The sequence below is a fragment of the Nannospalax galili genome, unplaced genomic scaffold (assembly GCF_000622305.1).
Source record: "Nannospalax galili isolate Female #2095 unplaced genomic scaffold, S.galili_v1.0 scaffold768, whole genome shotgun sequence".
NCBI classification, from domain to species: Eukaryota; Metazoa; Chordata; class Mammalia; order Rodentia; family Spalacidae; genus Nannospalax; species Nannospalax galili.
In genome coordinates, this window is record NW_008360317.1 from 8,750,061 (window position 1) to 8,775,629 (window position 25,569).

Genomic DNA, 25,569 nt, shown 5'->3' on the forward strand with positions numbered 1-25,569 from the left:
GGTGGAGGGAGGCTATGGGAGGGTGCCATCTGGGAAGTGGGTGTATAGTTGAATAAGATGGTTTGGGATGTTCTATGTGATACACACACACAAAATCAACAAATTTTTAAAAATGTATTATTGTTGAGGAGGAAGCATGGAAATTTATTTCATCTTAATTAGTAGAGGTGATAAACATTACCATTGAAATCTACCCGATGACTTTACAGACATATACAGGTGCCAAGATCCGACTGCAACTGATTATGAGTAGTCATAATCAAATACATACACATGAAAGACGCATGGGTCAACAGCTCAGTGTTATTAGCAGAAACAATGAGTCTTTCTGTAGGAAACAGTATTTTTTAAAATGAAATGGAGATCTTTTTTTAAAGGTTAAAACCTCATTCAATCTTATGCTGAGTTCAATATTGTATAACTGTATTAATTCAACAGCGAAACTAAAAATTTTATGGCCACTTTTGAAACAGATGTATCTTTGCTCTGGAAACTGTTATTGAGGATGTTAAAGCTGTAATGAAATATGTCTTCTAAAAAACTTTTTATAAATATTAAAAAAACAACAAAAAAGCACTATATTGCCTATGAATTATTTTTTTTAAAAATCTACTTCATATTAAATAGTAGAGGTGATCAACATTACCAGTGAAATCTACCTGATGACTTTATATCCATACTCAGGTACTAAGGATGTGAGTGTAATCGACTGTGACTAGTAATAATCAGATACATAGAGATTAAAGACACATGTGCAAACATGTAAGTGATAGTAGCATTAAAAATGTAGGAAACAGTATATCTTGAAATGGAGATCTTCTTTAAAGAGTAAAATCTCCTTCAATTTTATGTCTTACAGGGCTTATACTGAGTTCAATATTGTATGAGTGTATTAATTCAACTATGAACCTGAAAATTTACAGCCACCTTTGAAAGAGATGTATCCTTGCTCTGGAATGTGTTACTGAATATGTTAAAGCTGTAAAATGCTTCTTCTGAAAAAAAAAACTTGAAAATAAAATTTGAAAAAAAAAGTTAAGTATTTATTTACACTGCAATACCTATGGCAAAAAGTGAAAAACTGTACAAAGAAATACACTGAAATAATGAAGTAACTGAAAAATGTAAACAAAGGCAGCAATGAGGCAACAGGAAAAGGGGAAACAAAGAAAAAATAAGAGAGTATACCTAAATCTAAAAATATCACTAATTACATTAAATATAAGTGGCCTAAACACATTGGTTAAAAGACTGAGACTGGCAAAATGAATTTTTAAAGAATATGCCACTTGAGAAAATAAGAGGATACAGGTAAAAATTAAAGAATTGAAAGAGAGATGTTGAACTAATAGGAACTAAAGAAATATAGCTATCAGATAATGTAGACTTCAGAACCAAGAAAATTATCAGGAAGGTGGCCATCATATAATGATAAAATAACCAATTAATCAAGAAGACACAACAATCCTAAATGTGTATGCCTCGAAATATAAAGAGAAAAAAACTGATGAAATTATTTTGGAGACATAAAAATAATCCACAAACATGCTGGAATATTCCACACTCCTCTCAGAAAGACAGAGAACCAGTAGGAAGCCAACAAGAATGTAGATGAAGTAATCAACACCATCAACCTTCTGTATTGAATTGACCCAGATTTAGTGCTATAAAAGGACTGTACAAGTATATATATTTTAAGTGTACACAAAACATTAAGATAGACTACATCTAAGTCATAAAACAAACCTTCACACAACAAAAAACCCTGAAATGATATGAACAATAATGGAATTAAACTATAAATAACAGAAAAATAACAGGATAACTGTCAGCAGGAACAGATGGCTGGTTTCATAGCTGGAGAGCTGAAGAGGTGACGACATGCGCTGGTGGGGTGTGAAATTGAGCAGAGTGGGGAGCAGTCACTGCAAAGTGCCCAATTGCATGTGGTATCTCTCCTGTGCAGCAGTAAGAAACAGGGGGCAGGGATTAGCAGGAGTGAGTCACAGTCCCATGTATGCTTGGTGCTTGCTGGCATAGCACACAAAGGGATGTTGTGACAGAAGGCTGTGAGCACTCCATTCTAGTGCTGCAGTTATATCCACATTAATCCACATTCCTTTCTCCTTTCTCTGGTTTGCCTAAAGGTTGGCATCTCAGTTTAAGAGCTCTTGGTCTCTGTCCACTCCACAGTGCATGCCAGGCCCCTTTGAGCTCCACACATCCTGCAATGTGTCTTCTGTGATCTTGTTCCCAGCCCCTGAGACATCCAGCTCAGAGGCACATCCAGTGAATCACTCCCTGTCATAAAGACCTTCTCATTTTCAAAAGTCCTCTTCTGAAAATACTATCAGCACACCACAGCATGGGAACAAGACAGCAGACTTAGTGATCAGATCTCCAGACTTACAGTGTTCTCCCTAAATCACATTTCAGCAAAACACCTGCAAAACCCAAGTGCATCTTTGACCTTGGAGGAAAAGTTTGATGTAGAGCAAAGGTCAGCAAAGCAGAGGAATTGCCTCCCTCCTCCTGTAGCTCTTTAAGGGACCTTTACATCCCAGTGTTCACACTTCCAATAGGAACTTGGCATGAATCGTTTGATGGTCTCCATCCTAGAAGACTAGAATGGCTTTATAAACTGTCGCTAAACCAACAGCACTTGGGGGTGCTCTCTTGCAGTGTATTTTTAAAGGAATCAGAAGAAGATGCAGATGGTTCAGAAGCAGTCCCTTTAGGGAGCAGTTCTGCTTTGTAATAGTGTGGAAGAACCAGGCTTTTGCACTGCAGATGATTTCTAGAAAACTCCATTCTTGAAATAGTAAGCATATGTCCCACTTTACCCATGGCAGACTTGGTTTACAGCTGAACTTCCTGCAGAAAGCTTATTAGCATGTCTGCTCTTCTCAAAAGCATCCCACGTTGGCACTACATTTCCCTAGTCATCCCAGGGCTAGATGTGGATAGCACAGCTTTGCTCCTTGCAACCAATCGTGCATCACCTGCTGGAGTAAAGAATAATCAAGGTCATGTTAGCTTTGAAAGGAAGCTGGGACACTTGGTGGCATGCTCCCCACTTCACATTACCCAACTAGCTTCAGAGGGGGAGCTTTCCCCTTCCCCAGCCTCAGTTTGCAGGAGCAGAGCCACCCTATAGAAAGAAGTCTGTGTCAGAGATCTCCAGCTTCCAAGAGAGGACTCCAAGGGCATGGACATCATCCACTCTCTTGTTCTCACCTCCCCGGCCACCACAGGACCAGCAGAGAGTATGTTTGGTAGAGGCTCAATAAATGCATATCAGTCAATACAAGCACAAATAAAAGTAGCAAGGTTGACAAATATTGGGTCCTCTATCCAGGTGAAGGAGGCAATAGTTACCAACTGCCCTGGAACTGTGGATAGTTGTGGTCACATGTGCACACAGCACTTGGCATCGAGGTACAAGTGGCTGTTTTCACTGATCCACCTCCCCTGCCTCACTCCAATCCCTAAGAGATGAAAATGTCAACCTGTGGGTTGGACCAGTTGCACATACAGTCACAAGTGAGAAGCATGGTGGGTCAGCCTTGCAACTGTCTCCCATACTCATTCCTACCAACTTCATTCTCTTAATCCCTTTGTCCAAGATCCTAGGTCAATATGTATACAGACACAATATAAATTTAAAGCCTAAAGCATTAGCAGAGATGGTTAATTTTACTTTATAATGACAAGATAATAGTTTCCCATGAGCTGCTGCTAAGCATTGTTGACAGTAATATGCACATTGTTCTTACGGGCATTTTTAATAAGTCAAAATGATTTTTAATAAATGTGCTCAGTTCACCAAAAAGATATAGTAATTTTATGCATCTACTAACATAGATTCAGCCAAAAAAAAAAAGAAACAAGAAAACTAAATTGATAGACAAATCCATGTGATGGTAGGAATTTTCAGTTTCTTTTTTAACTAACAGACATGAAAATCAGCAAGGAAGAGAAGAAAGACTTGGACAACAAACTCATCCTTCTGGAAAAGAATTTGGGATTACTTTTAAAATCATGATTTTGGAAACACAGAACTTCCCATTATCATAGGTCCAGACCACAGAGAGACCAGAGCTCGTGTGTTTGGGTTAATCAACTATCCATGGCTATGGCAAAATCCCTCAGCTGAGCAAATGAACAGAAACCCTGAGATAATCAAGTTCAAAGGAGCAAAGAGACAGGAAGGGCCAAGATCCCAATACTCCCTTCAAGGGCACGCCCCCCCAATGTTTCCTTCTACTTGGCTCTATCTCCTAAATATTCCACCATATCCCCAAAGCACCACAGGCTGGCGACCATAAGCTTTTGGCACTTTAAGGGGAAATTTTAATTCCAAACTATAATAGTAGCTTACACTCAAAAAAAGTTCACTGAAACATTGTTCATTGCCAATAACCCTGTACAGCAGTGACTCTCCCACCTATAGTGAAACAAGTAGGTAACTGGCAGATTCCTACAGGAGAATCCTGTACCATAAGGAAAATCAGTGAACCCAGGCTATACATATTGAATCTCGAAAAACAATGTTGAGGAGAAGAAGCAAGCTAGAAGAAAACCACGATGTGGATCCATCCTTATCAAACTGCTATTGAGGGGTGTGTGTGTGTGTGTGTGTGTGTGTGTGTGTGCCTACACATGTGTGCTTGCACATGAGCAAGCTTACATGAGCATGGGTACAGAGTTATTTACAAAGCATGGGCAATCTACCCATGGGTACACCTCTGAAAAAAGTGTTTCCCCTCCCCTAACACCCATTAACTGCCACTAGCTCCTAGGGACAGCAGGGGCCTCATGAGCCCCTCTCTGCCCATGACAGAATGTTGACAGGCCCAATTTTGTGCAGGTAATCACAGGTGCTGTGAGTTCATGAATTCAATGGCCCAGTCATACCCAGAAGACACCATTTCACAACACTCCCGTTTTTCTGGGTCTTACGTTCTTTCTATCCTTTCTTCTATGATGCTCCCTGAACCTTGGAGGGGGTGATACAGATGTCCCATTTAACACTGGGCATTCATCAGTCATTTATTTTCAACACTCTGACCAATTATGAGCCTCCACAGTAACCACTATCTACTTCAGAAAGAAACTTCTCTGACCAAAGCTGACAGCAGCATCAATCTGTGGGTATGAACATAAATATTTAGAAGGTAGTTTGGTAGGCGCAACATGCCCATTTAGCAAAATAACAGTAGTACCTTCCTTTGGGAGACAGGCTTGAGCCTAGGGTGAAAGTCTTAATGACAGCCATACAGCAGAGCCAAGGCAATGGCCCAACCGTAGGAGCCACAAGAAATGCCTTGTGACATTTGCTCCCATTGGCGGATCATGAGACTGATGCCTAGAGCTCCCCACTCCCTAATCACCACCCTTGGAATTCCAAATTGCTACACTTAGATATTGCAACAATCAGGGTCAAGTGGTTTCCAGGAATCCAGGCTCTGTAATCTGAAACCCATTATGCTAATGAGGCATCTGTCCTGCTATACTGTTATAGGATGCTAAGCCTGTTATGCTAATAAGGTATCCTACTTGCTGTGCTATGATTGGACCGCTACCCCTATATAAGCTTGTGCCTTCCCGCAATAAAGTAGATCTGTGTCACTGAACCTGGTCTCCTGTGTCTGAATGCCGCTCCGCTGACACAGTCTCCTCACCAACCCTGGGGTCTGGGACTGGGCAGAAGCAGTGACGATTGGAGGCAGCACAGGGCGAGCAGAAGAGCTGCCTCAGCGCTGGGTGAGCAGAAGAGCGGCCTCAGCCCAGGGTGAGCAGAGGAGCAGCCACGGCACCCGTGAGAACGAAAGAGTGGCACCCATGCGAATGGAGGAGCGGGCACCGCCTTCAGCGGCCGCACCTTTCAACTAGGGCCTGTGTTTATAGTACTAGGTATGCATCCCCTCCTGTGGAGTGAGCCTCAAATCTAATTAGAAAGTAGTTGATTACCCCCATAACAGTCATGCCACTATTGCACTGGTGAGCATATCTTGCTGGGGAGGTTGGTAATGTAGCTGCAGGATTCACAGCTGAGTGAGAAAACTGTCCTGACTTTTGTCTCCCAGCAGCCTGGATAGCACGCAGCATCTTTTGATACTATGAAACTAGCTAACAAGAAGGAAGCTTCCAGCTCAGTTCCAGCTTGATTTTTCCATGTCCTCCAGCCAAAGCTTTTATCTTCAGCAACTGGGTCTTACCATCTAATTCTGGTGGGCAACCAAGGGCAGTGGCAATAATCTATAATATTTTGGAGTCTTCAGGAAACCTCACTGACTAACAACTCAAAGAGGTAGTCCATTCCACTCTATACCCCCTGTTTGAGACGGGGCCTTGTTCTGTTTCCCAGACCGGCTTGAACTTCATGATCCTCCTGCCTCAGCCTCCTGACTGTTGAGATTATAGTCATGAGTTATCATGCCTAATTATTTTGTTAATTTGAAACTCACCGTCTGTCAAATCATTGTTCCTTTTCAGGTAATAAATTTGTTTACTATAAGATCAGCTAACACTGTCTCTCCATTGTTAGTTACTTTAAATCATATAAAACTCCAGTATGGGAGCTGGAGCAATGACTCAGTAGTTAAGAGCACTGGCTGTTCTTGCAGAAGACCCAAATTCAAATCCTAGTAACCACATGGTGGCTAACAACCATCTATAACTTCAGTTCCAGGAGATATGGTGCCCTCTTTTTTTCTCCTTGGGCATTAAATGACACAAGTGCACTTACACACATGTAGGCACAACACTCATACACATAAAATAACTTTTTAAAAAACAAAAATCAAAACTCCAGTGTGGAGCCCACTCTCTCTGCCAGGCCTTCTATGCTTTGGTCTCAAGACTCATATATTCAGTAAAATTTCTCATGGTCAATAAGTTATGTTTTGGGAAACAAGGCAGTAAGCATAGCTCTCCTCCTGAGCCTCCATCAAAACCACATCTGTCCTCAAGAACTTTGGCTTTTTTTCACACTGCCCCTGTCATTGTTTTTCTTGCCTACAATCCTGATTCCTGTCACTGAGTGAAGTTTGGAGGGTGAGCTCATTGCAGACGAGAGGAAGCCTACAGGCCCTTTTCTAAACTAGATTATCACTTGGGAGGCTAGCAGCCCTAGGCCTTGTTAACTTCTTTTGATAAAGATCAAGTCCCCAAACCTCTTGGCTGGCATAAAACAACAACCTATTTCGGCTTTTGAGAGTGAACTGAAAGCTGTCCACAGGGGCCTTTACAAATGATAGAGCAAATGTAAGGCAGGTCCAGGCCCGAGGGCTGCCGGGGTGACAGGAAGAGATGGTTTCAACAGACGCTTATAAAACAAAAAAGAGCAGAAAAACAGGTTTCGAGAAATCATAGGCCAATTAAGCAGAACGTTTCATCTCATTCCTTGTTTTCCCAGGGCTACAGAATGAGCTTCGCTTCAAAGATCATGTGCTTCTCCAGACACAAAGTGAGTGTACCAGTGCTCGCCTTCAGGATGATCTCCCTGCAGCGTGATGTGGGTTGGGCATCAGTAATTCCTTCTTTTCAAGACACATAGAAGCACTACCTTCAGTAAGCACATATTTCCAAAGTACAGAGTGTGGAGATATTTCCTCTCGGTCAAAGCACTGTCCACGTGTGGCACATGCATATGAGCCCAGCACTCAGAAGGCTGAGGCAGGAGGAATAGCCAGTGCAGCTTAGTGAGATACCATCTCAAGACGTAAAAGGGACTGAAGATGTTGCTCAGTGGTAGAGTGCTTGGCTAGCATGTGCACAGTCTTGAGCTCAACCTTATCAGCTCTGGGAAACAAACAAAAAAGAAAACCAAAGTCACAAAAATACGTATCAGTATGTACAAGGCATTCTCACAGTTTAATTTTCATGTCAAAATGGTAAACATTGGTGGCTTATGAGAGCAACGCAGCTCTGTGGGGCCTGTATCACACTGGTGTTCTCCAATTTTGAGAGGGAATCTGGGGATGAAAGTGAAAATCACATTGCCCAGACTCTATTGTCTACTGGAATTTCTCCTGAGGGTTTTTGTTGTTGTTAATTTGTCTTTTTTTTTTTTTTCCTTAACAAGAGTCTTAGTACATATCCCAGGCTGACCTGGAACTTGCTATGTATTAGCCCAGGCTGACCTAAAACTCATGATTCTTCTTGCCTCGGCTTTCTGAATACAAGGTTTACAGGCCTTCCCCACCATGACCACGTGAGTTCTTATGTGGCTGGAGGTCCCCAATACATTTTCATTGTGAAGACTCCATGGTTGAGTTAGTTACCTTCAAATCTGAATTCTTGGAGTAGATTTCACCCCTGATCCCCAGCCATGCAGGAACAGAAGCAGAGGCCCTGGTGACTTTGGGAGGAGTTCCCTGTCCTGTGCATCTGAATTCAGGCCCTTTGCATATGAGACTCACTCCTAATCAAGTCAGATCCATTTGTTGCTATAGAAATTTGAGAATTCTGCCAAAAAATTTAAGTAACTAGGAATAAAAAGAAAAATGAAAGAGAATTCTTACAAGTCCTGCAGCTCCCAGAAGTGCGGAGACTTTAACCTGGGAGCTGAGCCTGGAGACTGGTGACAACCCATGACCACTTAACATCAGCTCCAGGACTCCTCTTTTCACTCTACAGCATTTTTTTCCTTTCTCCAGAACAACTATCAAGAGGCACATTTGGGGGCTGGAGAGGTGGTTCAGCATTTACGAATACCTAACTGCTCTTCAGAGGACCAGAGTTCGGTTCTCACCATCCACATGGAGGCTAACAACTGTCCTTAACTGCAGTTCCAGGGCATCTGATGTCCTCTTCTGACCTCTGCAGGTTAGTCCAGGCATGCACGTAGTGTACTTACACATAATCTAGTCAAACACTCATACATATAAAATAAAAATAAATTATTATTTTTTTTAAAGAGGCACATTGATCTCAGAGGTAAAGCACTTATCCTAGCACACATGAAGCCCTAGGTTCAATTCCTAGCACTGCAAAGAACAAAATAAAGAAGTGTTTATTTCCCCTGTGAGTCCTAGGGCACCCATCAAATCTCCCTTTGTTCTCAAGTCCTCTGTAGGTGCTTCCATCCCTCCACCATCTCCTTTCTGTGTGTGGGCTGTACCCTACTGGTAGGCAGAGCCTGCATTCCACTCTACATCCCAGGGCTGACCCAGGCAGGATGCTATAAGTACATGGCACTGACCGAGCCCTCCCACTGCCCACTCTCCCTACCCTTCCCATACCTCCCATCTCCTCACCATCCCTCTGCCCTCCTTGTGGTCTTGGCCTTCAGCTCTCATCACTCTCTGCAGCTGCCAGGTCTGTGGAGACACCTCTCCCTCCCCGACCACTGTCTCTCTTGTCTGGGTGGTGAGCCCCTGATGCTCCAATGTTCTGTTCAGACTGTTCCTAGGTAACACTGCATTTCTATTCTCCATTTCCTACAACTTGACCATGATCTTGAGGACATTAAAGACAGAGAGTACCACATGGTGAATAAGGAAGCGTTCCCTTAGGTAGTTGCAGGCTATTAGACAATAAAAAAAGTATCTGTTGGCTTCAGAAACAGAGCTCACTGGTACAACAAGAGAGGAGATGGGCTTCAGGATGAGGAGCCAGCAGTAGGGAGAGTACAGGTGCCCATAGGGAGAGCTTGGTGCTGGGGGGGGGGTGGATTAGAGGGTAGCTAGAGGGAGAAAAAGTAAGAGCAGTGTGGTGGTTTGAATGAGAATGTCCACCATAGGCTTTGAGTATGTGAATACTTGGTCAGTTGTTGGCACTGTTTGGGGAAGGTCATAGACTCTTTAGGAAGTATGGCCTTGCTAGAGGAAGCACATCACGGGGGGTGGACTTTAAGATTTCATAAGCCTTGTTTCCACTTCCAGTTTCTCTCTCTGCTTCCGGTGGCTGTTTGAAGATGTGAGTGCTCAGCTTTCCGCTCTGGCTGCCTCCTATTGTGCCTCCCGCACCATGATGGACTCTTATCCCTTTGGAACAATAAGCCAAAACAAACTTCTCCTTCTATAACTTGACTTGGCCATGTTTTTTTAAATTTTATTTTAGAATATTTTTATTATTCCAAAGAGAGGCAATTTTAAACACATTTTTCCAGAAATAACTTGAAGCAAGTTACATAAAAATATATATACAGGGGCTGGAGAGATGGCTGAGTGGTTAAGAGCACTGATTGCTCTTGCAGAGGACCCGGGTTCGATTCCCAGCACCCACGTGGTGGCTATGAACCCTCCTTAACTCCAGTTCCAGGGGAATCCGAAGCCTTCTTCTGAACTCTGTGGCATTGCATGACACAGGTGCACTCACATACATGCAGGCAATACATTCATACACATAAAATAAAAATAATAAATAAAATATTAAAAAATATATATATACAATGAAGTTTAATGAGAGGAACATAGGAATAAGAAATCAAAGATCAAAGGATTGCCCTGGAACTCCCTATGTAGACCAGTCGGGCCTCAAACTCACAGAGATCCACCTGCCTCTGCCTCCTGAGTGCTGAGATTAAAGGCGTGCACCACCACACTCAGCCCTGGCCATGTTTTTTGGTTTTTTTGTTTTGTTTTTAAATCACGGCAACAGAAAAGTAATACAAGCAGTGACCTCTTAAAAGCTGTTATGGCTTTTGTTGCTGTATTAGTGTCCCAAAGGCTGCAGTAACAAATGACCTTCACACCAAATACATTTATTCTTACACAGTTCTGCACTCTAGAAGTCTGAAACCAAAGGATCAGCGTGGCTGTGATCACTTGGAAGGCTCCAGGGGAGATTCTGGGTCTTGCTCTTCCAGCTTCTGGGACTCTAGGTGGTCCCTGGCTTGTGTCCACATGACCACAGTCTCTACAATTCTCACCCCTCTTTCTCCCTGTTCTGTTAAACCTCCTCTACCTCCCTCTTATAAGGGCACTTGTAATAGAATTTAGGGGCCACTTGAATAGTCCAAGAGTCTCATATTAAAGTCCCTAATCACCTTCAAAGACCATTTTCCTTCTCAAATAATCCATCAGGTGGTTTCCAGTGATTAGGGTTTGATGTCTTTGGGAGACATTTTTCAGTCAACTACCATGGACATAGGAAGAGAGGGACAGGAACTAAAGGGTGGGTGGAAATATTGAGCTGGACAGGAGGAAAGGCACTTTATCACCGGAGGAGCAGGAGGCAAAGAGAGATGGGGGCTTCAGGTAAATTTAAAAGGAGTCAGGGTGGGGAATGGGAGAGTGGTGGTGGGGATTGGTGGGAAACAGCTCACAAGACTGAGGACTAGCCTCTGAGAAATCTGGAGGTGCCTGGAGATGGAAAGAACTGCCAGGCAGTGAAAGAGCTGCTTGTGCTAAAGATACCAAAGCTGTGCTAGTGCATTCTCATAGAGTGTGTGTGTGTGTGTGTGTGTGTGTGTGTGTGTGTGTGTGTGTGTGTACATGGGCACAAAATTGATTGCATCCAGAATCAAGAGTTTAGCAGGTTCAGTTTGCAAGGAGGACATGCGGGGACAGGGGGCGGTACATGGTCTTACCTCCTTATCCACAGGGTATTGGCTATAGACCCTCTTAGATACCAGCACCCACCATTGCTCACATCCCCTGTATCAAATGCATAGTATTGCAGTATAGCCTGTGAACATCCTCCTGTATAGTTTTGGGCTAAAACAGGGCCACCTTGAATAATAGCATAAACACAGTGAATAATTTTCCTGTTCCACCAGCTTTGAAATTGTATGATTATTGGTGAATTCTTACAATTTGGAAACATTTTTAATCACAGTAATCTCTGCAAGCCACATGAATCTTTATTAATATCTTATGTGGTATCATTTCATCTTTGAACCATTCAGAGCAGCATGACTATAGTCACTCACCACCTGGTGCCTTTGGAACACCCTCTGTGGACCAGACTCTTGCCTGGGTACTGGGGATTCCACAGTGAGCAAAATCATGTTCCACCCCCCAAGGACTCTGCAGTCTAGTAGGAGCCTGACATTGTATAGGTAATAAATCTATGATGCAAAGTCAGGCAAAAGTATGTGAGAAGGAGTGAAGCGGGGGACAAGACAAGGAAGGGGGAGGGAAAGATGCCATTGTAGTCTAGGTACCAGACAGAGCTATGCAGATATTGAAGAACATTCTAAGCAGAAGGAACAAATAACAGGAGAGCCCCCATGACTGTAGGAGAGCCCCTATGAATGGCTGGGACTGACACTGAGCACAGGGTGATTAAATTCATGTTATTCATCAGACCCAAGTCCCAAAAGACTCCACCTCTACTACTGAGTAGCTCTGTCTTTGCACAGAAGACTTACTAGACTTACTAATCTTTCCCAGTTGATGCTTATCTGTTGAGTCAAGAGGCACTTGTCTCATGAGGTTGTCGTAAGTATAAAACCTGATGTAGCCATGAAATCTTATGTATTATTTTTCTGTTGTTGTGATAGAAACACCATGACCAAGGGAACTTATAAAAGGAAGAGTTTGTTTGAGCTTATGGTTCTGGAGGAATCAGAGTCCATCACGGTGGGGAGGCAAGGTAGCAAGATGTGGCCAGAACAGTAAGAGAAAGCAAAGCACTCACATCTTTAAGCAGGCACAGGAAGCACAGAGGGACTGGAAATCTGTCAAGGCTTAAGAACTCTCAAAGCCCACCCCCCCAGGGACATACTTCCTCCAGCATGGTCACACCTCCCAAAGCCTCGCAAAATGCCACCTCCAACTGGAGACAAACTGTCTAAATGCTTGGAGCCTATGGGGGACAGTCTCATTCAAACCACTACACCTTATCTCTGGCTGTAACCGATACATGTACCCAAATATGATGATAGGCATCATTACATTCACTTACATAATCTGAGTGTTTTGTGTGTGTTGTGGTGTTTGTACACTGACAGCACCCCCTAATATACTTTTCTTGGAATACAATCCCCAGCAACGGGAAGCCCTGGGAAAGCCATGTCTGGGTCCCAGCTGCTGTCAACACATGGAACTGAGGTGGAGTTCAAGGCTTGTTTCTCCTGGCAGATGTAGTGAAGATATGTTTCTAGCCTTTTGGATGTACCAGCTCCCTTCCTGGAAAGCCCTAGGGAGGCTGAGTTCCTGAGAGCCCAGTGCAGAGCCACGCAGAGAGCAGAGAGAGGAGTGCCAGCTGGACCCATAGACAATGGCTCTGCTTTCCCAGCTGAGTCTCTGGATGACAGACTGGATTCCCATCCAGTGCTACTCTGTGGAAGGCAGTGGTCATGGCCCCAAACCCCCAGGACTTGTGCCCAGCTGAGGGGACCACAGTCAAAAATCAGTATCAGCACAGCACCTGCTGAGGCCAGAGCAGAGCAGGGTGGCAAGCCTGGATACCAGCTTTCTATAAATCTAAGCTTGGAGAGCATGTCCTTCTCTAACTCCTGTTAGTGGGGCGACACCTGTGTTACACTTGCTGTCATCTTTCCTGGCTCTCCCATCTGAAAAGAGTATCTTAATAGAAGAAGCTGTTTTTACATTTTATTATTAATTACTTAATTTTTTTTTTTTTTGATCTTTTGAGACAGGGTCTCCCTGTAGCCCCAGCTGGCCTGGAACTCGATATGCAGACAAGGCTGGCCTCTAACTCACAGAGATCTACCTGCTCTGCCTCCTAAGTGCAGGGATTAAAGGTGCGTGCCACCATGCCTGGCAATCATTTATTTTTATTTTATCTGTATGAGTGTTTTGCCTGCACGTATATTAAGTGCATCCATGTCATACAGTGCTCACAGAGACCAGAAGAGGGCATCAGATTCCCTGGAACTGGAGTTATAGATGGTTAGCTGCCATGTGGGTGCTGGGAACTGAACCCAGATCCTCTGCAAGAACGATTCCTATGTTATGAAAAGATTCACAATAATTGACCTTAATATGACCACTTATTCATTTTGTATTTTATAGGATTGTGTGTGTGTGTGTGTGTGTGTGTGTGTGTGTGCGTGTGTGTGTGTTAGATACAGGTACTTGCATGCTGAGGCATTTGTGTGAAACTCAAGAGGAAAACCTTGGCTGTGGGCCTTAGGTGCCACAGTGTTTGAGGCAAGGTCTCTTGTTGTTCACCATTGTGCGCACCAGGCTTGCTGCTCCCCAATCTTGTAGTGATTCTCCCATCTCTGCCTCCCATCTTGTTGAAGGAGGTCAGGGATTACAGACTCATGCTAATGCACCTGGCTTTAAGTGGGTTCTGGAGACTCGAGCACATGTCCTCACACTTCCGTAACACTTGACCTTCATCCCTGAGGTAAATGTTATAGCTGTTCTTACAGGTGAAGCCACTGAGCTTCAGGGACCGTATTAAGAAGTTCAGTCAGGTAATTTGTGGAGTGGAATGCCTGGAACACACAGCCTCCTGATAATGAGAAAGAAGAGCTTTACAGATACGTGCTTCATCTGTTCACCCACACAGCCATCTGTTCATTTATTTATCCACTAGCATTTACAAAGCACTTTCTTTTTTTATTATTTATTATTTTTATTTTATGTGTATGAGTGTATTGCCTGCATGTGCAATTGAGTGCACCTGTGTCATGCAATGCTGCGGAGGTCAGAAGAGGGCTTCAGATTCCCCTGGATCTGGAGTTAAGGATGGTTCGTAGCCTCCATGGAGCTGGGAATCGAACCCAGGTCCTCTGCAAGAGCAGTCGGTGCTCTTAACTGATGAGCCATCTCTCCAGCCCACAAAGCACTTTCTTTAAACATATTTTGGTTGCAGCACCAATGGATGCAGTAATGTCAAGCTCAGGAATCCCAGCAGATCTGTGTTCAAATGCAGCATCATTAGCTCTCAGCTGTGTGGGCTTAGAATGTAAAGCACCATTTCTGAGCCTCAGCTTTCACAAAAGTTGCCTTGTTTTGGATCTTGTTTTGATGTTCCCTCAAAGGTCCATTGCTAGAAGCTTGGTCAAACACTGGTGTTGGGAAGTGGTAAACCTTTAAGAGGTTGGGTGTAAGGGAAGGTGGTTAGGTCATTGAGAGTACCACCCTTGGAATGGATTAATATAGTTTTCTAGGGACTCTGACTAGTTCCTATGTGAGCTGGTTGTTATAAGAAGTGAACCTAGCCAGGTGTGGTGTCGCACACCTTTAATCCCAGCACTTGGGAGGCAGAGGCAGGCGGATCTCTGTGAGTTCAAGGCCAGCCTGGTCTGCACAGCAAGTTCCAGGCCAGCTGGAGCTACAGGGAGACCCTGTCTCAAAAAGACAAAAAAGGAAAGTGAACCTAGCCCCTGAATCTCTCTCCCCATCTCAACCTGCCATCTCTTCTGTACATGTTCCCTCTAAAGTGCCATCCACCGTGACATACTTACCAGAAGCCAGATGAGTCCATCCAGTCTTAGACTTTCAGCCTTTAAAACTGTGAACTGTACAAACCTCTTTTCTTAGGGGCTAGAGAGATGTCTTAGCAGCTAAGAGCACTGACTGCTCTTACAGAGGACACGGGTTCCGTTCCCAGCACCCACATGGTGGCTTACAAACATCCATGGCTCCAGTTTCAGGACACCTGATGCCCTCTTCTGACCTCTCTGGACATTGCATGACATGGGTGCACTTATACACAAGCAGACAATACATTCATACACATAAAGAATAAAAGTAAAACCAATTAATAATCCTCTTTTTCTAATAAAGTACCCAGCCCTGGGTATTCTGTTATAGAATCAGGACACAAACTAAGACAGGTCAAGCAGCTATCACAGTCTCAACCTGGGAAACCACAAGAAGTAGGATGCAGTGACTACTGTCTTAGAGAATTCCAGTGTAATAAAAGAAAGAAAAAACATAGAAGAAAATCATCATCGCGGGCATGGAACGTGCTGGAATGGAGTCCCATTCCACTCAGAAGAAGGCTCAGGGAGTTTCCAGAGGAAGCTTAAACCAAGTATCTTTAGGCCCAGCCAGGAGAGGAAAAGATTGTTCTTGAGGAAAGAAATGGATATTCTAGATTTACTCTCAGTGGTACCTATGCTGGTTAATATTTATCGTCAAGTTGATAGGACCTAGAGTCTCCTAGGAGACAAACCTCAGAACAACATGTGAGTGACTGTCTAGGTTAGGTTAGCCTCTGGGCACACCTTGGAGGGATTATGTGGATTAGGTCACCTTAGGTGAGAAGATCTACCCTTAATGTAGGCAGCACCATTCCATGGCATGGGGTCCTGGACCAAAGAAAGCAAGAGAGCTGAGTCCCAGCATTCACCACTCTGCTTCCTGACTGCATATGCAAATGTGACCAGTTGCCTCCTAAAGATCTTATTGCAGTGACTTCCCTGCCATGATGGTCTGTACCCTGGAACTGTGAGGCAAATAAACCCTACCTTCCTTTAAGTTTCTTATAGTAGGTACTTTGTCACAGCAACAAGACAAGTAACTGTATTAGTTAGGAAGAGGATCCTGAGCCAGTTGGTCAGAGAGGAGGCCCTGGTGCCAGCCCAGTAACCCCAAACCAAAGAGGGCTCATTTGCAGGGAGGCTCCTGGATGTAGGAAGCTGGATCATCTGTGAGTGCAAACCTCCTCTGTCCCCACAGTAGCCTGTTCTGCCCACTGTCAGGCTGCAGCGTCAGCAGGCCTTTTTTTGTAAAAGAGCTGGATAGTATTTTAGGGTTTGTGGAATGTATGGTCTCCATCACAATCACACAGCCCAGCTGTGCAGTGAAAAAGAGGTCATTCACCACCCACAAACACATGGACCTGGCTAGGCACCTGGAGACATTTGCAAAACCAGCCATGGCCTGGCTTGGATGAGTGTTTGCTGGTTCCTGCTCATACTTCTCGAGAAAAATGTTCTCCCAAACCTGGCCATTGGATCAGAAGTCCTTAGGGACAAGGACAACAGCAGTAATGCCAAAGGCTACTGTTTAGGGCATGTTGGCTCTGACACAAGCACCACGAAGGCTTTTGTTTTGGTTAATCTCAATTCATCTGCTCAACAACTGACATAGATTTCCAAACAGACTTGAAAGGGCAAGTGGCTTGCCCAGGGTTGTGTATCAAGTGTCCTAGAAGGAAGCAGCCTGGGGCTCTCAGACTGTTACAACCAATCACTTGGACCACCTGTCACCCATGACTTATTTCAAAGACTTTGTTAAGATCCTAAGAATGCTCTCAGCCACTTGGTAAGCCTGGGATGTGGCTTAAGTTACTTCAGCTTTCTGTACCTTTGCTCAACTGTGAAATAGGGATATGAACAGCCCTAACCTTCTATAGGGACTGTGTATGGGGTTAAAGTGAATTACCTTTCTTTTTGTGGTACTGGAGATAGAACTCAGGGCCTCATACATGTTGGGTGAGTACTCTGTGACTGAGCTGTGCTTCCAGCTTTCTTTTGACATTTCTTAAAATTCGAGCCAAGGTCTCACTAAGTTGTACAACCTGGCTTGGAACTCACTCTATAACCCAGGGAGGCTTTGAACTTGGGATCCCTTTGCCTCAGCATCCTGAGTAGCTGGGATTACAAGCCTGCAACACCAGGCCTGTCTTTTAAAAAAGTTTTATGTGTATGAGTGTTTTGCCTGCATGTATGTAAGTGTACCACATATGCACAATGGCCACGGATGCCAGAAGACGGCAGTGAATCCCTCTGGAACTGGAGTTATGGGTGGTTATGAGCCCCCATGTCAAACTGGGAACTAAACCAAGGTCCTCTGCAACAGTAGCCAGTGCTTTAACCACTGATCCAGCTCTCCAGTCCCACCAGACCTATCTCCAATCATTTTTCAGGGGTGTGGATGGTGCCTGGCACACAGCAACCTCTAGTGAGAAGGTGCTGTTATTGTCCTTGTCAGTACTGTAGAAAATTAAAATGTAGACTACACAGAAGCAAATAAAAATACCTTTAACTCCTCCAGCCAAAGGCTGCCCCTGTTTGCATTTTTTTCTGTGGCCGATATCACAATGCAGTGATGCCTGATTCAAGAAAGACTAAACTCCTGAAATTGTTTAAACCAAGAGTGAGCCCGATCTGTTTTCAGAACTGACCCTTTCTCATTTCTTAGAACTGTTCCTCCAACAAAAGAGCTACTCTCTTTATTTAAACAGTACATCCAGCAGGGTATGGGAAAGAAATGAGGAGCTTTGTCTTATCAGGAGATAACTTCTCCCTTCTGACCCCTACTGACCCAGAACAGCATACACAACTACAAGCAGTTGTTATTAACCTGAGTCCACATGTATATTTGCAACATATACTGTGGATAATGAATTGATATTTTCAACACACACACACACATTATTCTGGGCTGGGGCAAAGAAGGGTCATGGGGGAGAAGTTTAAGATTAAAGCTATGTGTTTGACAAGCTTAACTTGTAAAGTTGATTACAAGAATAGCCTGAGGCCTACTAAGATTGTTTACATTGTTTACCTGAAAGCTAGCTGGATTTAAATAAGATGATTCAAGGTAAGAAGGCAGATTGACCAGATCTCAAAACAGATTAACTTTGTTTACAAGGTTATGTAGGACAGGAGGTATTGCCAGAGAAATCATTCCCACATTTTTATACAGTTATTTCCTGTCATTTTGAAGTATCTTTATATAGTATTTATAGAGAGTATAATTTTTATTACTTATCCTTACATATTAATTGCAGAAAAAATCCATGTTATAAATCACACAAAGAATACCATTCTGTTTATTTATGTGTAAATATGTGTGATTAGAATACATTTTTATATCTTAATCTTCAACTTAAACAGGGGAGATGCAGCCTTTTGTACAAATATGGATGAAACTTTTTTAAAGGGAGGGGGCTAGAGAGATTGTTCAAGTCTTAAGAGTACTGACTGCTCTTGCAAAGGATGCAGGTTCAGTTCCCATCACCCACATGGTGGCTAACAACTGTCCATAACTCCAGTTCCAGGGGATCTGATGCCTTCTTCTGACTTCCATAGGCACTACACACACATCGTATCCTTGCAGGCAAAATACCAATACATATAAAAATTTAAGAATAAATTAAAAACAAAAACAAAATAAAAGTGGTGCTCCTAGGAACAGGGAAAGGTGGCTGGCGTGGGGGAAAGCTCCTGCCCAAGTTCTACTGTCTTCTGCTTGTGCAAACGGGGGACGTAAACAGGCTCAATCTTGTTGGACATTTTTATGCCAGTGAGAATGCGACCATGCTGTCCTTGATTGGTTGGTGTATAGGCTGTTGGTTTGTCAGGTCTGGGTGGCAAAATAAAAATAAAACTTTCTAGAGGAGATGTTTACTGTGGTTGTTGAAATAAGAAAATGTCAACAGTAGTTCTAGGAACATAGAATATGTATCTGATGCTGCAACAAGCATCTGGCCATCTAGCTCCATTCTGAATTTTTGGCTCAGTTAGCTAATGGGACCCTTTATTTCTTGGTAAGCAAGGGCATCTTCCACCTGCCTGCCCCATTGTTCTTGGGGATTGAAGGGCCCAGTGGTAGAGAAGATAAGGAAAGCCCAACTTCCTTCTCCCACGTCTTCCATTTCTCAGGAGTCTTGCTGGGTCTCTTAGGGCAGAGAGGGGGCTTAGTTTTCATTCAGTCTCCTTTGACTGAGGGTCAAAATCCCTCCCTTACCCTGTTGTCCTCTAGCTGGCTTGCCTGTGAGATCCCCGTGCTCTGCATTGTTTTGTGTGCAGTGGGTGCTCAGTGGATGTCTGTTCTCTCTCTGTCTCTGTCTCTCTGTCTCTGTCTCTGTCTCTCTCTCTCTCCTCAGATTCGCTCCCTACATGAGGATTGTTCTTTAGGTCTTTACCCATCTTGCTCAGTCCCTTCCCCTAACTCTCTGCTACTACAGCCATCATGGGATTTTGGGCACCAATCCATCAGTGCTGATTTTATCTCCATCCTCAAATGGGCAGAGGGTAGAAGTGGACTGATTAGAATGACCCTCGGAAGCAAGCTTTCTTATGAGGCTGGTTTGGGAAAGCAAGGCAGCAGAGAGACCCACGTGGAAGAAGAGGCTGTAGCCCTGCACAGTGCGGAAACAGTATGGGAGAGGACAGGTGGGGGACAGCTCCTTTGTGTGCTTAGCTTTCCATGCTGGTGCAGGGCACAGCTGGCAGCCTCCTGTGGGCCTCTGTCCAAACCAGCACCTGTCCTAAATGCTTTATTCTCTCCTAGGTGGATAGTTTTGATCTGGAGCTCATTCAATGTTGCTACTATGCTTGTTGCAGCGCTGAAAAATGTAACCCAGGCCCCCTGCATGCTAGGCAAGCTGTCCTACTGAGTTATATCCGGCCCCACCCTCCCATCTCATCTTGACTTCCTGGCATTTCTGAGATGACAAATCCAGACTGAAATTGAACCTGACTTCAGACAAATCCTTAGCTAGATTCAAAAGAATGCAGTCCAGATACCCTTGGTACTGTCTACAGTAAGTTTTTTCCCCCTGTGTCCTGCTATGAAGGCATGTTTTCCAGGCTGCTATGGACTTGTTGGTGTTAGGCTTCAAAATGTTAGGAAAGGAATATAATAAATACACTCCTGTATGTGTCCCAGGCATTCTCTAGCTACTAGAAGTGCAGTGCCTCCTCCACATGCTGCTGCTTTGAAAATTATTTTTAACAGTTTTAAATATCTGTTTTTCCTAGTTCTCAGAATCTATTCAGGAGTGTTATTAGAGCTCATGAAATAAAGTCTAGCAAAAAAAGTAAGTAGTACGTTGCAGATAGAGCCTGGCATTCAGTAGAAGGAACTCTAAGAAAACGACAGTAGCCATTTGCCATCAGTTGTTAAAATGGTTTTATTAAATGTGAATTAAAAAAAATATATCAGGGAATAATTTGGACATAATATGAGTTTTGCATTTGCCTGGGCTTATCAAATGGCACCTAACTGAATTGAGCTGGTTGGAGTATAGATGTACATTTGCATGAGTGTACATGCAAACACACACACACACACACACACACACACACACACACACACACACACATACACACACACACACTACTTACCAGCTACCTAAGTTCAGCATGCATATTATCCTGGAAGGTTGACTTTTTTCTATTCTTGCCACATGAGCTTTTCTACCACAGAAACATAAAATTCATTCCACATATCAAACATGTCTCATCCTCCTAGTTCAAAACAGAGTGGCTGCCCTGGGAAGCATTTTTCATATGAAGACCTTCAGTGGAAGTTGCTAAATCCTAAAGAGCTGCCTCCTTTTAGTCCCAGTAATGTCTGCTTTCATGGTTCCAAGCACCACAACAACTCCAGAGTGTAGACAAGAAAATTGCGAGTGAACTTGCAACTATGATGCAGAAGTAAACCGAAGAAGTCTGTGTGATGCATCAGATTTTTGGAGGCACACACCTTTAATCCCAGCACTCTGGAGGCAGAGGCAGGCAGATCTCTGTGAGTTCAAGGCCAGCCTGGTCTACATAGTGAGTTCCAGGACAGCTGGGGCTACAGGGAGACCCTGTCTCAAAAAGACCAAAAAAATAAAAAAATAAACATATGTCTCAAAGCACCTACATCTTAAAGACAGAAACATGAGCTGGGCATGGTGGCACATGCCTGTAATCCCAGCACTTGAGAGGCACAGGCAGGTGGATCTCTGTGAGTTTGAGGCCAGCCTGGTCTACAAAGTGAGTTCCAGGCCAGCTGGGGCTACAGGGAGACCCTGTCTCAAAAATGCCAAAAAAAAAAAAAAAAAAAAAGACAGAAACACATACGCTACAGTTTAGGGCTTCAAAAATTGCTTACATGTGAAACTGGGTGCCAAGGCAGACAAGTCCCTATCCTTCCTATGTGTGTTCCTACTTTCTGTGCAGGTCAGAGCACTTTCCCTGGACCACTCACAGTAACCCTCAAACTGCAGCCCTTCCCAGCCAACCTCCACGAGCAGAGGACAGTCTTTTGCAAGATGAAATGTCAATCTCATTGCAGTATTTTTCTGTCTTAATGATTGACATGTATGGAGGACAGGCTTGAGCCTAGGGTGAAAGTCTTATTGACAACCATACAGCAGGCTCCAGGCAACAGCTCGATCACTGGAGCCACAAGGAACGCCTTGTGACATTTGCTCCCACTGGCAGATCATGAGACTGATGCCTAGAGCTCACCACTCCCTAATCACCACCCTTGGAATTCCAAATTGCAATACTTAGATATTGCAACAGTCAGGGTCACGTGGTTTCCAGGAATCCAGGCTCTGTAATCTGAAACCCAGTATGCTAACAAGGCATCCTACCAGCTATTCTGTGATAGGATGTTAAGTCTGTTATGCTAATAGGATGCTAAACCTGTTATGCTAATAAAGCATCCTACTTGCTGTACTGTGATTGGACTCTAAACCTGTTATGCTAATAAGGCATCCTACTTGCTGTGCTATGATTGGACCACTACCCCTATATAAGTTTGTGCATTCCTGCAATAAAGTAGACCTGTGTCACTGAACCTGGTCTCCTGTGTGAATGCAGCTCCGCTGACATAGTCTCCTCACCAGCCCTGGGGTCCGGGACCAGGCAGAAGCGGTGATGACAGGAAGCAGCACAGGGACAGCAGAAGAGATGCCACAGCACCAGATGAGCAGAAGAGCGGCTTCAGCCCAGGGTGAGCAGAGGAGCAGCCTCAATGCCCGTGAGAATGAAGGAGCGGCCACTGCTGGCAGTGACCACAGACATGGATAAAACTGTGCTACAGTTTTTATTAGCTCCTACCTTTAATTTTTAATATGTCACTAATGATGTTTAGTTTTCTCTCACCCCATTTGTTCCTGTAAACACAATGAATTTAGTTTGCTAAGTGATGTTTTTCAGTGTGGGAACTTTAAGAATATGTATGTTGCAGTATAACAGACCTGTGTTTGGAAAGGGCTTGTCATGGCCTTGCTTTATTAGGGTTGGTGATCTCTCTGGATGGCCCTTGAGTGACTCATGAGGTAATTGGAAGGGGGAGGAGAATTTAAACCAGTTTCAAGATTGTTTTCCCTATAGTGCTGAGGATGGAACCAGGGATCCTATGTGACCTGGAACCTGCTTACACAGAGCTCTGCCATATAGTAAGAAGTCTGGCCACCATTAAACCACCAGGCTCTAGGAAGCCATGTGTTATGGCTTGGATGGATTTTCCCTCAGTGCTAGGGATTGAACCTAGGACCTTCCACATATTTGGTAAGTGTTCTACTTCTGACCCACATCCTCATCCCATGGTTTGTATATCTTCAACGCTCTCCAAAGCTCATGTATTGAAGGCTTGGTCCTCAATGTAGCAGTCTTCAGATGTGGAGCTTTGGAAGGTGGTTGGATCTTGAGCGCTCATGAATAATTAGTTTTATGATTAGATTATCAATGATAACGTAATGGGATGGTGGGAGATGGTGGCAACTTTAGGATATAGGGTTCAGTTGGAGGAAGTATGTCATGAGGATCACACCACAGAAGTGGATATTTGATGCATCCACCTCATCCGCAGCTTCCATGAGCTGCAGCTTTTCTTTCACTGTGAGGCTCTCCCTCACTTGATGCCTTAAAACAGTAGATCCAGCTGACCACGAACTGGAACTCTGGAAACTATGAACTGACATGAACTTTTCCTGTTTCTGAGCTGTTTATCTCAAGTATCTTGGCACAGCAGTGGAAAGCTGGTTAACAAACCATGCATCCTGCAGAGTCCATGTTGGGGCCTTCAGGAAGCCAGTCCTGGGATAAATGACCCATCAGATGCATCCAATTTCTAAGTGAACTTTCCAGAAAGAACGCAAAAGTCCAGCATGGTGGCACATGCCTTTAATCCTAGCACTTGGAAGGGATAGACAGGCTGATCTCTATAAGCTGGAGACCAGCTTGGTCTGCATAGTAACTTCCAGGTCAGCTGATGCTACAGGGAGACCCTGTCATAAAAACAAACAAACAAACTAGAAAGAATATAGAACTGTGGAGCAGAGATACCCATTCCATATAGACTTGCCTGTATTCTTGACCCCCACATTCCATATGAAAGACAAAAGAGTTGGTATAATTAAGCCACTCAGTTTGGGAGCTTTTTTCTGGATGAGAATAGAAACCCACAACGTACATTTATTGAGTGAATGAACACTTAGTGTGCATATTACACTGTGGTAGAAATAGCTCATAGTTGTATGTATATCAACAGAACTGGAAAGCATAGCCAGAACCTTCTCAGCAAGAGAAGCCAGCAGCAAAGGCTCTAACTTGTTTCACCTTCCTGCATTGTCCATCAGCCTTGACTCAGCATAAAAGGTACCTGATAGCTGGAAAGATGCTTTGCCCCAAATGTGGTCAATGGGGCTTGTCCTTCTCTGCAGGGAAGCCACTGGTGGTACCCTGTCAGGCTCTATTAATTACCTCCTGTTTACCCCTTAAAAAAAAACTAACTTCTCTTCATGTTGTACATCTTCATTATAAGCCATTGATGAATGAATTGGATAATTTAATTTTTTTTATTTTTCTTTTGAGACAGGGTCTCATTCTGTAGCTCTGGCTGACCTGGAAAGCTCTATGTAGACCAGGTTGGCCTTTAACTCATAGAGATCTGTTTGTCTCTGCCTCTCAAGAGCTGGGATTGAAGGTATGGGCCACCAAGACCATTGGATAAATTTTAACACACTAACAGTTACTGGAAAAGCTAAAAATATTTACATCCTCCCCCTCCTTCTCTCCCTGCTTCCCTTTCTCCCTCCCTCAGGCATAGAGAGGTCATTACATACAAATAGCAAATTAATTGTCTCGCTTTTACTTCTTGAAGCAAACAAGATGACTTCTCTGGATATTAGGTGCATCTTCTTTATTAGGCATTGATGAATGAAGTGGAACAACTTCTTGTTTTATGTTCCACACAGGGAAGTCACTAGAACTTTTTACACACAAATAGTGTAAAGATAAATGATTCAGCTGAATGTTGGTAGAGTAGTTTTGAAACTAATGGTGTATTGTAAGATAAGATAAAGAGGTAATTATTTTTTTATGGAATAGGAACTAAGATTGTCAAGGTAAGAGGAAGAAATATAAGTAAATATAAGTAACAATGTAAAGAAGATGAAATCTTCAGTGCTGGTTTGGGTTGGAACATGGACGTGCAGGGCCTTGGGTCCATGATGTGGAAGCAGTTGTGGGCACACATAGCGCCAGACGCTGGTTTTCTGTTAGGCTGAAATGTGTGAAATTGCCATTTTTGTATGTCAAAGGTGACTGGCCATCAGCAGTTCTGTGATGTGGAATGCTGTTCCTCTCTGAAGAAATCGGGGTATCTGCAGAAAGGGATAGAGAAGGGGGAAGGTGAGTCTGAGGTGTCATGTGTCCAGAAACAAGAAAGCTGCTGGTGGCTGCAGGGTACTGCCAAGAAGAGAGAGCCAACTGAAGTGTCTACAGGGTACCAGAGTTGGAACAAGTTATACATCAGAAATGAAAAAGAAAATGCACTGGATGTGATGGTGGTGCATCTTGTAATCCCACAACTTGGAAGGCCGAGGCAGGAGGATTGCAAGTCTGAGACTGGCCTAGCCTACATAACAAGGCCCTGTCTCAAAAAATGAATATGAATGATTACAAATGAATTAATGGATAATAAGTAAATAACAAGGGAAGAGACTCAGTTATTGTAA